Here is a 13,197-nt window from a genome sequence, read left to right on the forward strand (position 1 = left end):
TCTGAAACTTGTAAAAGGAAGTGTAAATGTTCAGATTCAACTTTTATGTTTTAGCCCAAATTATTTCATAACTTAATTGTAAGGAAACTGTTGGTTTGGGATTGTGTAACTGAGCACAGTTTTTAGTGATGTGAAATTTTATTAAATGATTGCAGCTCTTACATAAAAATCAGTAAGGCTGTTAGGTCAAGACATCACTCAAGCAGTACACAATTCATCATTTAAAAGGAATAAAAAATGAGGAATAATAGTGATTATATTTTTATTATTATATCATTTGTTGCAAAAATACATAATAACAAAAAACATTTCATTGTTAGGAAGGATTGTGAAATTATAATGTATCACAGTAATCAGGCAGACTCTCATTCTGTCCCAACAACTGATTCACCAAAAACTTCTAAACTGCACTGCAAGTTTCCCAGTTGCTGTCCAATTAAATTCTGTCTTTGCAACCAGCCTCTCCTGTGGACATAAAGCAGACATTGTCTCAAATAATACACTCTTTATAAAAATGTTCAATTATGTGATTCCTAAATGTGCATATTCTATGCAGATTTTTTTATCTTCTTTCAAAGTTGACAGCTTTTTGTTAATTGTGTTGATTTACAGCCACTTTAAGAGCAAAGCACATCAATGAGATTTAGACTAAACAGGCAGACACAAGTTAGTTGCAGGTAGTGTCTGAGCACTGCTGCCACTGACACAGTAGAATACTGTCACATGGTGCTGTCACATGGTGTGTGTGTGTGTAATTTTTTTTTTTTTTTTTTTTTTTTTTTTTTTTTTTTTTTTTTTTTTTGCGACAGTTTTGGACATTGTTATTTGGTCACTGATGTAACTTTATGTTTCATTAATAAACATGAGTGTTGAAAGTAAACATCTAACTAAAACATAACAATCCACATCATATTTCTAAACTCCAACAAATTTGAGGAACACCAGTTACCACAGGGGTCACATTTTCGCAAATGCAAGAGCACCAACTATGAGGTCCCATTGGTCATTATTACCTTTTTACTTTGCTGAATGTTGGAATTAAACATGGGTTGTGGTGTCTCAGTTAATTTAAATACACTGTTTCATTACTCATATTTTTCAACAAGGTATAGGACTATTGTTGCAACCACATCAAATGAATTTGCGGTTGTGAACGACTACCATCCACTGTAGAATGGACTGATGACAATGAAAATTTGTTCAGGACCAGGACTGGAAGCCAGATTTAACACTTGTCACAAGCAGTCGCCTTACCATTTAACTATCCATTCACGAATTGCAGCCAGACCCAAACTTCCATATGTCATCAACCATGCATCTACAACAAATTCCATTCTACAACTGACGGTAGTCTTTATTTGCAATTGTGGATTCATTGATGTCTTTTGTAACAGCTGTGGTCACCACAGTGCCTTTTCCTTTGGACATGCATGCATGTCCAAAGAAATTTTGCATTGTAATCAAAATAACACAGGCACTACAATATCGTATTGTTGCAAGGATGGCCTTCTGACATAAACTCAGAATTGTCATAATGAAATATACTGCTGAGCAGAGCAGGAGCTGTACCATACCACACAATTTTGTAAGTTCACTTCCTCAACTGTCTGTATTTAGTTCTTTACAATGTTGTGTACCTTCCAGTAATTTTCAAATAATGCCACCATGTGAAAATATTGTTACTTCGTTGGTGGGGGCTACTCTTCTCCATGCTCAAATGCCATTTTTGACTAGCTTCTGGCATCATCTATGCTAAATCAGCTATTACTTCTATACTGTAACCCCACATATTCAAAGTACTCCTAAAAAGAATCTGTTTGGATTAGTCCTCTGTTGTCAGATTATGAGAATAGTGGTTGGGATGTAGATGCAGACAAAGAATACAAATAATGATACCAAGGGAGCTCCATGTGAAACAATGAGTGAAAAATTTCAAATGTAGTTATAGATTAATGTTCTGTATCACTCAAATTAACAATAAAGGAAATGAATGGGCTGATAATAAGAGTTGCTAGAGTAACTGAGTTGCATGAAGAACTTTAATGTTGACTTAATGTCAGATAGTGTTCATCAAAGACACCTAAGTTAACAGTATTTAATTACAGATCTTCAAAAAAGTAAAAATTGCAACCGGAAAAAGTTGATAATGCTGTTTATTGGAAAAGCAACAGTGCATTAATGGTTCTGAACTGACAGAATTGGTCCCAGATGGCTGTTCATGTTATTAAATTTCATTTAGCTTATGCTGTACATGCAGTGTTGGCTGTTTTTCATTGTGACTAAAATTCATACTGGAGTGGTAGAGCCCAGCAGCAAACAAATGATGTAGGGAAATGACTACTTTACTATAACTGGATCTAATAATAAACTAAAACAACATAAACAACTTTCTAGGTGCTTTCATTTGAATAAATAGTATTATCAGCAGTGGCTATTTGCTGTTTTTACTTTGCACTTCTAACCAGTCACAGTTTCACCATCTTATTTTTTGACAAAATAACATGTTCTGTTTTCCTTGACACCTACTGTAGCATTTCCAGTGGTATATTAAAAACTGAACTACACTGTGTGATGCTGAGACTATTTAAGTTGCAAACCATAATCACTGCCAGAGACAATTCATATCTTTGACTTTCTTAATGGAAGTTTAGTGCTCTGTGGTCTTCCCCATTGCTCAGACATGTTTGTGATCTTCTTCTGTATTTTGTGCACATAACCAAGTGCAGGTAAATCCTATTTGTTCTCTTGCACCTGTGTGAGTAATCTTCATTATGGTTAACATCCCATAAGTAGTGACTCCAGTGAAGAAGATGAACACCGAGCAGACCATTAAATTTGAGGCAAAAGTGGGTGATCTGGACAGTGCAGTCAATGTCTTCCACATTAAAGACCAGTTCCAAACTGTGTAGTATTTAATGAACTATTTAGTTTTGTGTTTCCTATGAACATTTTGCTCACCACTAATGTTGTGTGAACTGTGCTGTGCAAAAAAGTAAAGGTACCAAGTAACATCCCAGGAGTGGGATCTGTATCTTTGAATGTTGGAACTTAGATTTGCCACGTATGGCATGTGCACTGATGAAATGCAATTCATACCTATTGTTAATGCTTTGGACACTCAAAAATTAATTCTGTGTTTTTTGTTACCAAAAGTGTTATCTCTGATGCGAGAGTATTTATCCCACAGTATTGTGTAAAGTTATTTAAAAATCTTGCAGGCAACTCATCTTGAGAATGGTTGTAAGCCTGTCAGCCAAAATAATGGAATAAGAATAAGTCATATTGCAGATACATGCCTGAAAGATGATGGAATATTAATTCTGATGTCAGACATTATTCATCAAAGACGACTACAATATAAATACCATCATCTTAAAGACAGTGCTTTGAACAGAGTGTGTAAATCTTGAGGTCAATGTATCCAGCCATTATGGTACTGTATAGTGAAACGATTGGTGATAAATCACCTTCTGAATTTTGGCATCATTTATGTGCTCTCATCACAGAAACTGAAGTAGCAAATGCTATGTTCCAGAATGTGTTAAATGACTGTCTTTTCCCATTAAATTCCAGTGATTTCTAATGACAAGTGTGACATTCTATCATAGGTGGACATTACCAATAAAGTGCACTAAGTTTTTCAAAATGACAAGACTGGTGTTGCATCACCATCCATCAGTGGCGGTAACTTCCATTGTCATGTGAGGGCAGTAGCTACTACCTCCTGAACAATTACAGTTTCAGAGCACATCTTACAAGAGCAGCACCCATTTCTTTCAGAAGGGTATGTAAGTTGCAACACATGTAGGTGCACTCAAGCGGCAGTTGACAAAATCAGAAAACGAAATGCTGACTCTCATCAACTTGGGGAGGCAGTGCTCCGCAGCATTTTTGCTAAACCCTTAGCTGCAATTGGAACAAACAGATACTGACATAGTGCTGGTAACACACACGTTTCAGAGCACAGGCCAAGAAGTGCATTACTCCTTGTGCTTATCCAAACAGTTGCAAGAACATAAAAAAGCATCAACCTATCAATACACAACAAATTACTGATAGTGGTGACACACAAATTTTCAGTGCAACTGTCACTGCTTTCCAATAAGATATGGATGACTACACTTCATACAACACAGCTATCTTCAAGCCAAACATTGCAAACTTGAGCACTAGTGATTCATGTGCCTTGCAGAGTCTTTTGGGTGCCTGTTGTGGACTGCCTCATCTGTATATTACAGGTACATGTGTACCACAGTTTTACCTAGTAGACTCAATTTCCAATATTAGCATGTTAGCAGTGATACAACAAGTACTAACTCAGGCCAGCACATGGCTCACAGTAACCAACTGCTCACCAGTTAGTATTACGGAAAACAGACAGAAGTGACTGGCTTAAGTTTCATGCAACCTAGCAAATGTTACTGAAACTATTTTGGGTGCTGACTTCTTGCATTGCCATGATGTCAAAATACATTTATGCTCAGTGCAACTACAACTGGGTAATGAAACAGGTAAAGAACAAGTTTGGCACATTTTCTAAAACAGCCAAAACCTCATTCATGAATAACCTGCAACTGCAACGTCTACAACAACAACAACAACAGCCTTATGTATTACCAAGTCTGCAAAATAGCCTAATTACTACATAGGTTCCACAACAGAATTCACTGCAGCAGCAACAGTCTCAGCAACCACCACCACAACAGTGGCTGGTGCCAATAATGAATGATATGAAGTAGCCACCTATGATTCCTGTCCAGGCATTCCTGTGTCCACTTTTTCTGGATGTAGGTTTTGTGAAAAATGTAAAATGTGGTTGACTCAAACTTGGATGTGAATCATAAATTGAGAACAATTTCGTGCAAAAGAATGAAAACAGCATTAGCAACTCAACACCGATCCAATTTGCCAGTGTGTGTGATAAACAATGCCACCAACTCACTGTTGGCAATGTCACCTACACAACACACACACACACACACACTTTCCCTGAGCTGCACCCTTCTGGGAAAGAGGGGTGGGTAGGGTGGTGGTAAGATTAATGCAATTATAAAATGTAATCAGTGACAGAGGCACTTTATATATTTCCACTTCCTTAGCTGAAGTTTTGTGCCCTGTGGACTTCCATGTTGCTCAGACACATTCACAATCCAGTTTGGTAGTTTGTGTATATAGCCAAATGCTAATCAAATCTCATTTGCAATTGTATGTCTGTATATGCTTAATCTTTATTGTGGTTAACATCCTACAACAGAGTTAATGTCCCACATTAATACTATGTATTTCAGTTTTCAATATGTTTATGGTTCTCCAAAAGCTGACAGAATATTTCACAAATTTCCAGTGAGGATAAAAGGGAAAATTTAGCAGTCGCTGACAGTTTAAAAGATTATTACTAACCTTAATTATTTGAATATAAAATTAATAATATGTAGCTTGTTCTGAACATGATGATCAAATAATATTAAAGAAACATCTTTTGTAGTTGTGACCATGTGACATAGTTCACTGATTAAGACAATGGACTCTGATTCTAGAAGACTGGGTTGCTAATCCTTGTCCATCAATGACCTTTTAGGATTGGCAAGATGGTTCTGTCAACTATAAGCTCATTAGAAATTGAGTGGGATGATGGAAGGTTCGGTTAATGAACTCCATCCTTCCTTTCTTCATTTCCAATTTGGTTTAGATAACAAAGGCAATCTGTTATTAGAAGAGAGTAACAAATATGATTTGTCAGAGTATTAAGAGAGAATCAACAGTAACAAGTGATTTAGCAAGCAGATCTAGTGAATTATAGTTTAATTCTTCCTTAGTATATTTCTGTGTGATCCTGAATTCAGTTTTTCCTTGGAACAAATCATAATGTATTTGAACCAATATCTGCAAGAGTATATGCAACATATGATATTATATATAATGTTTTTGGTATAGAAAACTCTTTTTAACTAAGAGGAGTCAGTGTAATCAATAAAAGAATAATTGTCAAGTCAGACATTGGGGAAGTAAAAACCATTCTCTGTGTACTAATGAAATACACCAACAACAGGAAGTAAATGAGTAGTGAGACATGAATGAGGTTCATTTCTATGTCAGTAACTGTTGTACATGAAAAGTAAGTGATATATCATAGAAAGCATGAAAAGAAATTGTTATATGCATGATAGCTAAATAATCAATGATGGTCCGGCACAAATTTTCAACTTTCCCCATTGAGGTATATCAATGCTCACTAGCAGCTAAATGTTATATTCCTCTGTGTCTTGGAGTTAACAAACTCTGGTTCAGAGTGAATGACTGCAACAGTCAGTGTATCATAAGTTAGCAGTTTTGATGAAGATGATATTAACAATTTGACCTAAAAATAGTAATTAAATATTTCTGCTTTCCAAGTATTAGCTGTCACGTGATCATGATGAGTTATACCTTATGTTTTATAGATCCCAAAAGGTATCTATAGAGATGTGGCACAAATCATCATATTAACTTTAACAGAGAAGCAGCAGTTATAAACTGATTATGTATCCTGCACTGAAAAAGTGCCAGAAAATGTAGTCAAAAATAGAACTATGATAACCAAATGCATGAGAAACATCTACTTAACAGGTAGATGCAGAGTAACAGGTACTTACAAAGTAGACATGTATGCTGATAGTAGATCAGTGGTTCTTTCAACTGGGAACAGAGAGAGGAAAATGTTGGTGAAGTGAGAGGAAAAGGTTGTGGAAATAATTCTGATAATATGATGTGAAGTCACTGGCATTTGATTCACTTTATGCAAATTTACATTTTTTGAGCCTATGTGATTAATCAAAGAAGCTCCACTTCTTTTTCATGAGACAATAAGAAGAAAGAAGAAAGAAAGGGAAACTGTTGCTGCCAGTCAATCAGTTTTTCTGTCCTTTCTCCAACTCCAACATATGTTGTGTGTCAGAAATGGAACACCAGATTTGCCCTATGAGCAATATAAACCAGTAAAAATTTTTTTTGAACTTTAAAAATGAGGCATTATATAGATAACAGGTAAAGAAACATTAGGAGAAGGATGATTATGTATGAAAATGTCACTATAGTGTATAAAAGAATGAGTCACAGAAAACTACTCTTCTCATCTGTGAGAATCATCATATTATACTTTCTTCCATTATATTTCATTCTTTAGCTGCTTATGCATCACCATTATGCTGCAAATTCTGAGAAGCTTGTTTGCAGGAAGCACTCACTTCTTAGTACTTGACAACCATCTAATATGAACTGCTCTAAAAACTTTTCTACTACTCTCATTACTTGCATTGTTAACGTTTTTTATCATAACCCTCGTTCTCAATCCTCTTTTGACATCAGGAAATCACCATGTCCAGCCACATGTGCAATTCAGGTAAAAGTAAACCTGCATTCTCAGTGCAGTGCAGCTCAGTGGTGCACGCTGTGTCTCGAGCTGTGGATGGGATGGCATGGCTTGCAAACACTGTTCAGTCTATCAGGTTGCCTCAAAGAATCATTTTAAATTTTGACCATGCATGCATCATCACTTTTTATCAAGAAGGATTCTCGGCACAGGCAGCTGCCCTCTGACTTGGTATACACCACGTAACAGCAAAACATAAAAAGTATAAGGCCTATGTTGTAATATGGAAGCAGAGAATGACGGCTGTGCTTCTAGTGGCTCTGAATATGAGAAAATATGATTTGGAAATCCATGATTTTAATTTGGAACACCCTTATGCTATTTATATAAGAATATTTTTCATTTATATTTTATGGGTGGGCCTAGTAGTCTAGTTGCTATGTATGTGCCTGGAAGCAAAGATTTCGATGCACTTGCAAATTAATATATTTTAGAAATCTGAATCAAAAATTAATTTTTGGTGAAAAGGACTGCAGTCCCCAACAATCAGTCTTTCCTCTTCATCCATCTGGTAAGTCTCTCCTGACCCAGGTTTCTGGGACATTTTCCCAATCTCCTTCCATTTCTTAAACCTCACCAGTCTTTTTCCTTCACCCCTCTTGCTCCCCTTTCAACCTGTCCGCCACAGGCTCCAAAAGCTTGCAAATTTCACTACCTTCATATGCGATTAAGTTTTTTATCTATCCAGTTACATCATACAGCCAAAAATTGACTTTCTTGCTGTAGCTGGGGTTCAGTCATATAAAATTTTGCAAATGACATCATGGCTGCCTTTGGACTGTAGAAAAAATTATTTGTAAAACCCAGTATTACAATTTCAGCCATTTGGTCATTATCAAGAGGAAGCAATTGTGTCTTACCACATGTCAATACCTCAATCTTCTGACATAACATGTTACAGCAGCTGGCTTCATTGCACTGTGTTCCTGATTGTGATTTCTTGTGTGTATTTCTCCTTTTGAACAGTGTTGTGAATATGTTGCTCATATTCTGTTTTATTTTTGCTCACATCCGTAATACTGGGTGGTGTAAATGATTCCATACTCATCTTTGTTTTATATAAAATACAAGCACTATGTTCTGTGGATATCTATTCCTGCCTATGAATCCATGTGTGAAGTCCTGAATTTAAATAAGTATATTGTTTGTATTTTAACTTATTTTAATTCACATCCATTTTCCATGCTTTCTCATATTTAATGGAGAACTATGTATTAGCAGCTTTTTACAGAATTGGTATTCAACCTCTACTGCTCATTCTGTGCAAGATGTGATAAAGTTGAATACCAATTCATAGGTATGCAATGCAATGTATTGCACTGAAACCACCTTGTGTATTATATAAAACAAAACCAAATATGGAATCAAGAATATTATGAAAAGCATAGATTTCCACTAACCATAATTATCACATGTTGAGTTCCAGACAGACACAAGAAAAAGACACACAATGAGATTTTGACCAAAGCCTTCCTGAAAGGAAACACACACACACACACACACACACACACACACACACACACACACACACACACACACAAAAAAAAGCAAGCAAGCACACCTCATGCACACACACACACACACACACACAAACACACACACAAGTAAGCAAGCAAGCACACCTCATGCACACTAACTGCTTTCTCCAGCCACTCTGGCCAGACTGCAACTGTGTCAAACAAATGCAGAGTTCCAGATTGGATTGGTGAAGAGGAGTGATAGCAGGGTATGGGTCGGGGGAGAGAAGTGTGTACTTCCTGGTAGAATGTGCAGGAACTAGATGATGGCAAGATGAAGCTGTCAGGTATAGCATCAGGGGATATGATTGCAACAGAGCTGGCCTATTACATAACTGCTTTCACATGTGGCCTGGCCTCTGACGAGGCAGGGTGTGCCTATGGCAGGACTATAACAGGAATTACTGAGCGGATAGATTGGGCAGGTTTTGCACCTCGGACTTCCACAGAGATATGATCACTGTGGTAAGAGGTTGGGATTTGGAGTGGTATAGAGATGGTGTGGATGTTTGGAGGTTGGGTGGGTGACTTCAGGAGAGGTGAGAAGGATCCTTGGTAGGCTAACCCTCATTTCAGGACATGATGATAGCTAATCAAAGCCCTGACAGAAGATGTGGTTCAGTTTTTCCAGCCTGGGATGGTATTGGGCTTCTTTGTAGCTGGTTCTTGGAGGTTGTGGGTTGGAAGAGGATTATACGTGTGTGTGGGGTGGGGGAGGGGGGGAAGGTATATGGTATGGGAAATCTGTTTTCAGAATAGTTCTGGAACATATTAGGTGCCTGTGAAGACTTTCGCCATACTAGGAAAGGTAGTTATTGTCACTACAGATACTCCATCCCCAGCTGGCCAGGCTACAAGCGAGGATGTTTTGATGTGAAAGGGATGGCAGCTGCCAAAATGCAGGCACTGTTGGTTGTTGGTTGGTTTAATGTGGACAGAGATGTGGATGGAGCCATCAGAGAGGAGAAGGTCAACGTTGAGGATGTGGCATGCTGTATTGAGGAGGACTCAGGTGAAACAGATGAGAGAGAAGATGTTGAGAATGTGAATGAATGAGGACAGTATGTCTCGTTCCTGAGTCCAGATCATGAAGATATTGTCAGAGAACCTGAACTGGAATAGGAGTTTATGAGGATAGACAGGTTTCCTTTAGATGGCCCATAAACAGGTTGGCATAGATGGGTAACATGCAGGTGCCCATGGCTGGACTGCAGATTTGTTTGTATACTTTTCCCTCAAAGAAGGAGTAGTTGTGTGTTAAGATAAAGTTAATAAGGTGTATGATATAGCTAGTAAGGTGTATGAGGCATGAGGTAGTTCATTTGGAGTCGTTAATACATTGGGAGAGATAGTGTTCAGTAGTGGGAAGACCATGGGCATGAGAGATGTGATGTCAACAGTGACAAGTAGGGATCCAGGAGGAAAGGGGTGGGGAAGGTGGAGAGTCATCTATCAGCTCTGCTGCACATACTGCACAGCTTTTTATATTGGTATAACTACCAACCAGCTGTCCATCAGGATAAATGGCCACCACCAAACTGTGGCCAAGAGGAAAGTGGACCACCCTGTGGCACAGCATGCAGCACAACACAACATGCTTGATTTCAATGGCTGCTTCACAATGTGGGTAATTGGGATCCTCCCTCCACCACCACATTATTTGAACTGTGCATATGGTAGTTATCCTTACAACACATCCAGCACTCCCAAAATCATCCTGGCCTCAACGTACAGGAACCTACTGTCCCCATACCTTCCATTCAACAGCTACCATCTCCTCTGTTTGTCACCTCCTCCAAATTCACTGTTGCTCCATTCCCACTCCTTCTCCCACAGCCTACTGATACTGCAACTGGTACTCTTGTCTTGCTACCATCTAATCCCTGCATACTCCATCAGTCAGTGTTCACTTTTCTCCCACCACCCATACCCAGCTGTTGCTGCCCTTTCCCACTTCACTCCATTCTGCTGCTTCCATTTGACTCAGCTGCATTCTGGCTGGAGTTGCTGGGGATAATTGTCATGTGTGCATGAGGTGTGCGTGCTTGTGTGAATGTGTGTGTGTTTTTTTTCTGAAGGAGGCTTTGGCCAAAAGCACCATGTGTAACAGCCTTTTTTCTTTTTCTTTTTTTTTTGCAACTTGAAATGTCATCTGCATGGTGAGTAGCAGTATATCATTTTCATAATATTGTTGATATTCCAACTCAGTCTTTCATTTACTCCATCCAGTATCATAGATATGAGCATAAATAAAGTAGAACAGGACAAATTTATTCACAGTGCAATTCGAAAAGTGTGTACACACAAGAAATCATAATTAAGAACACCTAAGTTTCATAAAAAAGATTCATAATGATCCAGAATTCTTAAATTTCTATCATAGATACAAAAAGATCTATAGGAAGGTGCTGATTGCCGCAAAAAAGTCATTTAATGACAAAATAATGTATAATGCAGAGAATAAAAACAAAGCAGTCTCAGATGTATAAAAAAGGAAATGTGGAGAGGCAAAGAAATGCAGAATAACATACTGCTAGGGGAGGGGGATAAGGTAATAAACGATCCACAACACTTAGCAAACTATGTAAACAAGGATTTTTCAAGTATTGCAGAGAAGTTACAGCAAAAATTACCCAGAACAAATATAACACCTGTAAATAATGGTGCATTAAATATAATGATGTTACTTCCAACCACAGAGAGTGAAGTCAATAAAACTGTTCAAAAACTAAAAAATAAAAAGTCATTAGGCTTAGATGAAGTAGCAATGTGTGTACTGAAACAATGCATAAGGATAATACAATGCTCCTTAACAAATATAATAAATGAATCCTTCCTATAGGGACATTTCCAGAGCAGTTAAAACAAGCAAGTTGTACCTTTGCTTAAGAAAGGTAATGCAGAAGACATAGAAAATTACTGGCCCATTTCCCTGCTCTCAGAATTCTCAAAAATAATAGAAGCAATTATGAAAGACAGATTAAAAAATTACCTGAATAACTACAATCTTAGCAGATAGGATACAAAGAATAGAGATAACACATACTTCAAATAGATCTAACATTTATTAAACACTTATCAGAACCAAAATAAATTAACATAGGGGTTCTGCAAGGTATCATATTAGGACCAATACCATTCCTGATATACACTACTGGCCATTAAAATTGCTACACCACAAAGATGACATGCTACAGACGTGAAATTTAACCGACAGGAAGAAAATGCTGTGATATGCAAATGATTAACTTTTCAGAGTATTCACACAAGTTTGGCACTGGTGACAACACCTACAACGTGCTGACATGGGGAAAGTTTCCAACCAATTTCTCATACACAAACAGCAGTTGACTGGTGTTGCCAGGTGAAATGTTGTTGTGATGCCTCGTGTAAGAAGGAGAAATGCGTACCATCATGTTTCCAACTTTGATACAGATCGGATTGTAGCCTATCGCAATTGCGGTTTATCATATCGCGACATTGCTGCTCGCGTTGGTTTAGATCCAATTACTGTTAGCAGAATATGGAATCGGTGGGTTCAGGAGGGTAATACGGAACACCGTGCTGGATCCCAACGGCCTCGTATCACTAGCAGTCGAGATGACAGGCATCTTATCCACATTGCTGTAACAGATCATGCAGCCATGTCTCAATCCCTGTGTCAATAGGTGGGGACATTTGCAAGACAACAACCATCTGCACGAACAGTTCGACGACATTTACAGCAGCACGGACTATCAGCTCAGAGACCAGGCTGTGGTTACCCTTGATGTTGCATCACAGACAGGAGCGCCTGCGATGGTGTACTCAATGACAGACCTGGGTGCACGAATGGCAAAACGTCATTGTTTTGGATGAATCCAGGTTCTGTTTACAGCATCATGATGGGTGCATCCATGTTTGGTGACATCGCGGTGAACGCACATTGGAAGCGTGTATTCATCATCGCCATACTGGCATATCATCCGGCGTGATGGTATGGGGTGCCATTGGTTACACGTCCCGGTCACCTCTTGTTCACATTTACGGCACTTTGAACAGTGGATGTTACATTTCAGACGTGTTACGACACATGGCTCTACCCTTCATTTGATCCCTGTGAAACCCAACATATCAGCAGGCTAATGTACGACCGCATATTGCAGGTCCTGTACGGGCCTTTCTGGATATAGAAAATGTTCAACTGCTGCCCTGTCCAGCACATTCTCCAGATCTCTCACCAACTGAAAACGTCTGGTCAATGGTGGCCGAGCAACTGGCTCGTCACAATAC

The 13,197-nt window shown here is 38.3% G+C and overlaps 1 protein-coding gene across 1 annotated transcript in view; it reads right to left on the minus strand.

Moving 5' to 3' along the window:
- Positions 1-245: 245 nt before the first annotated feature.
- The window catches only part of LOC124594035 (agrin-like), a 536,557-nt gene continuing 523,605 nt past the window's right edge, over positions 246-13,197 (minus strand). Inside the window, exon 16 of the mRNA XM_047132385.1 lies at positions 246-465. The gene's annotated coding sequence lies outside the window, so the exon portion shown is untranslated. The remainder of the gene's footprint in view (positions 466-13,197) is intronic.

This window comes from Schistocerca americana, chromosome 2 (genome assembly GCF_021461395.2).
Source record: "Schistocerca americana isolate TAMUIC-IGC-003095 chromosome 2, iqSchAmer2.1, whole genome shotgun sequence".
Taxonomy (NCBI): Eukaryota; Metazoa; Arthropoda; class Insecta; order Orthoptera; family Acrididae; genus Schistocerca; species Schistocerca americana.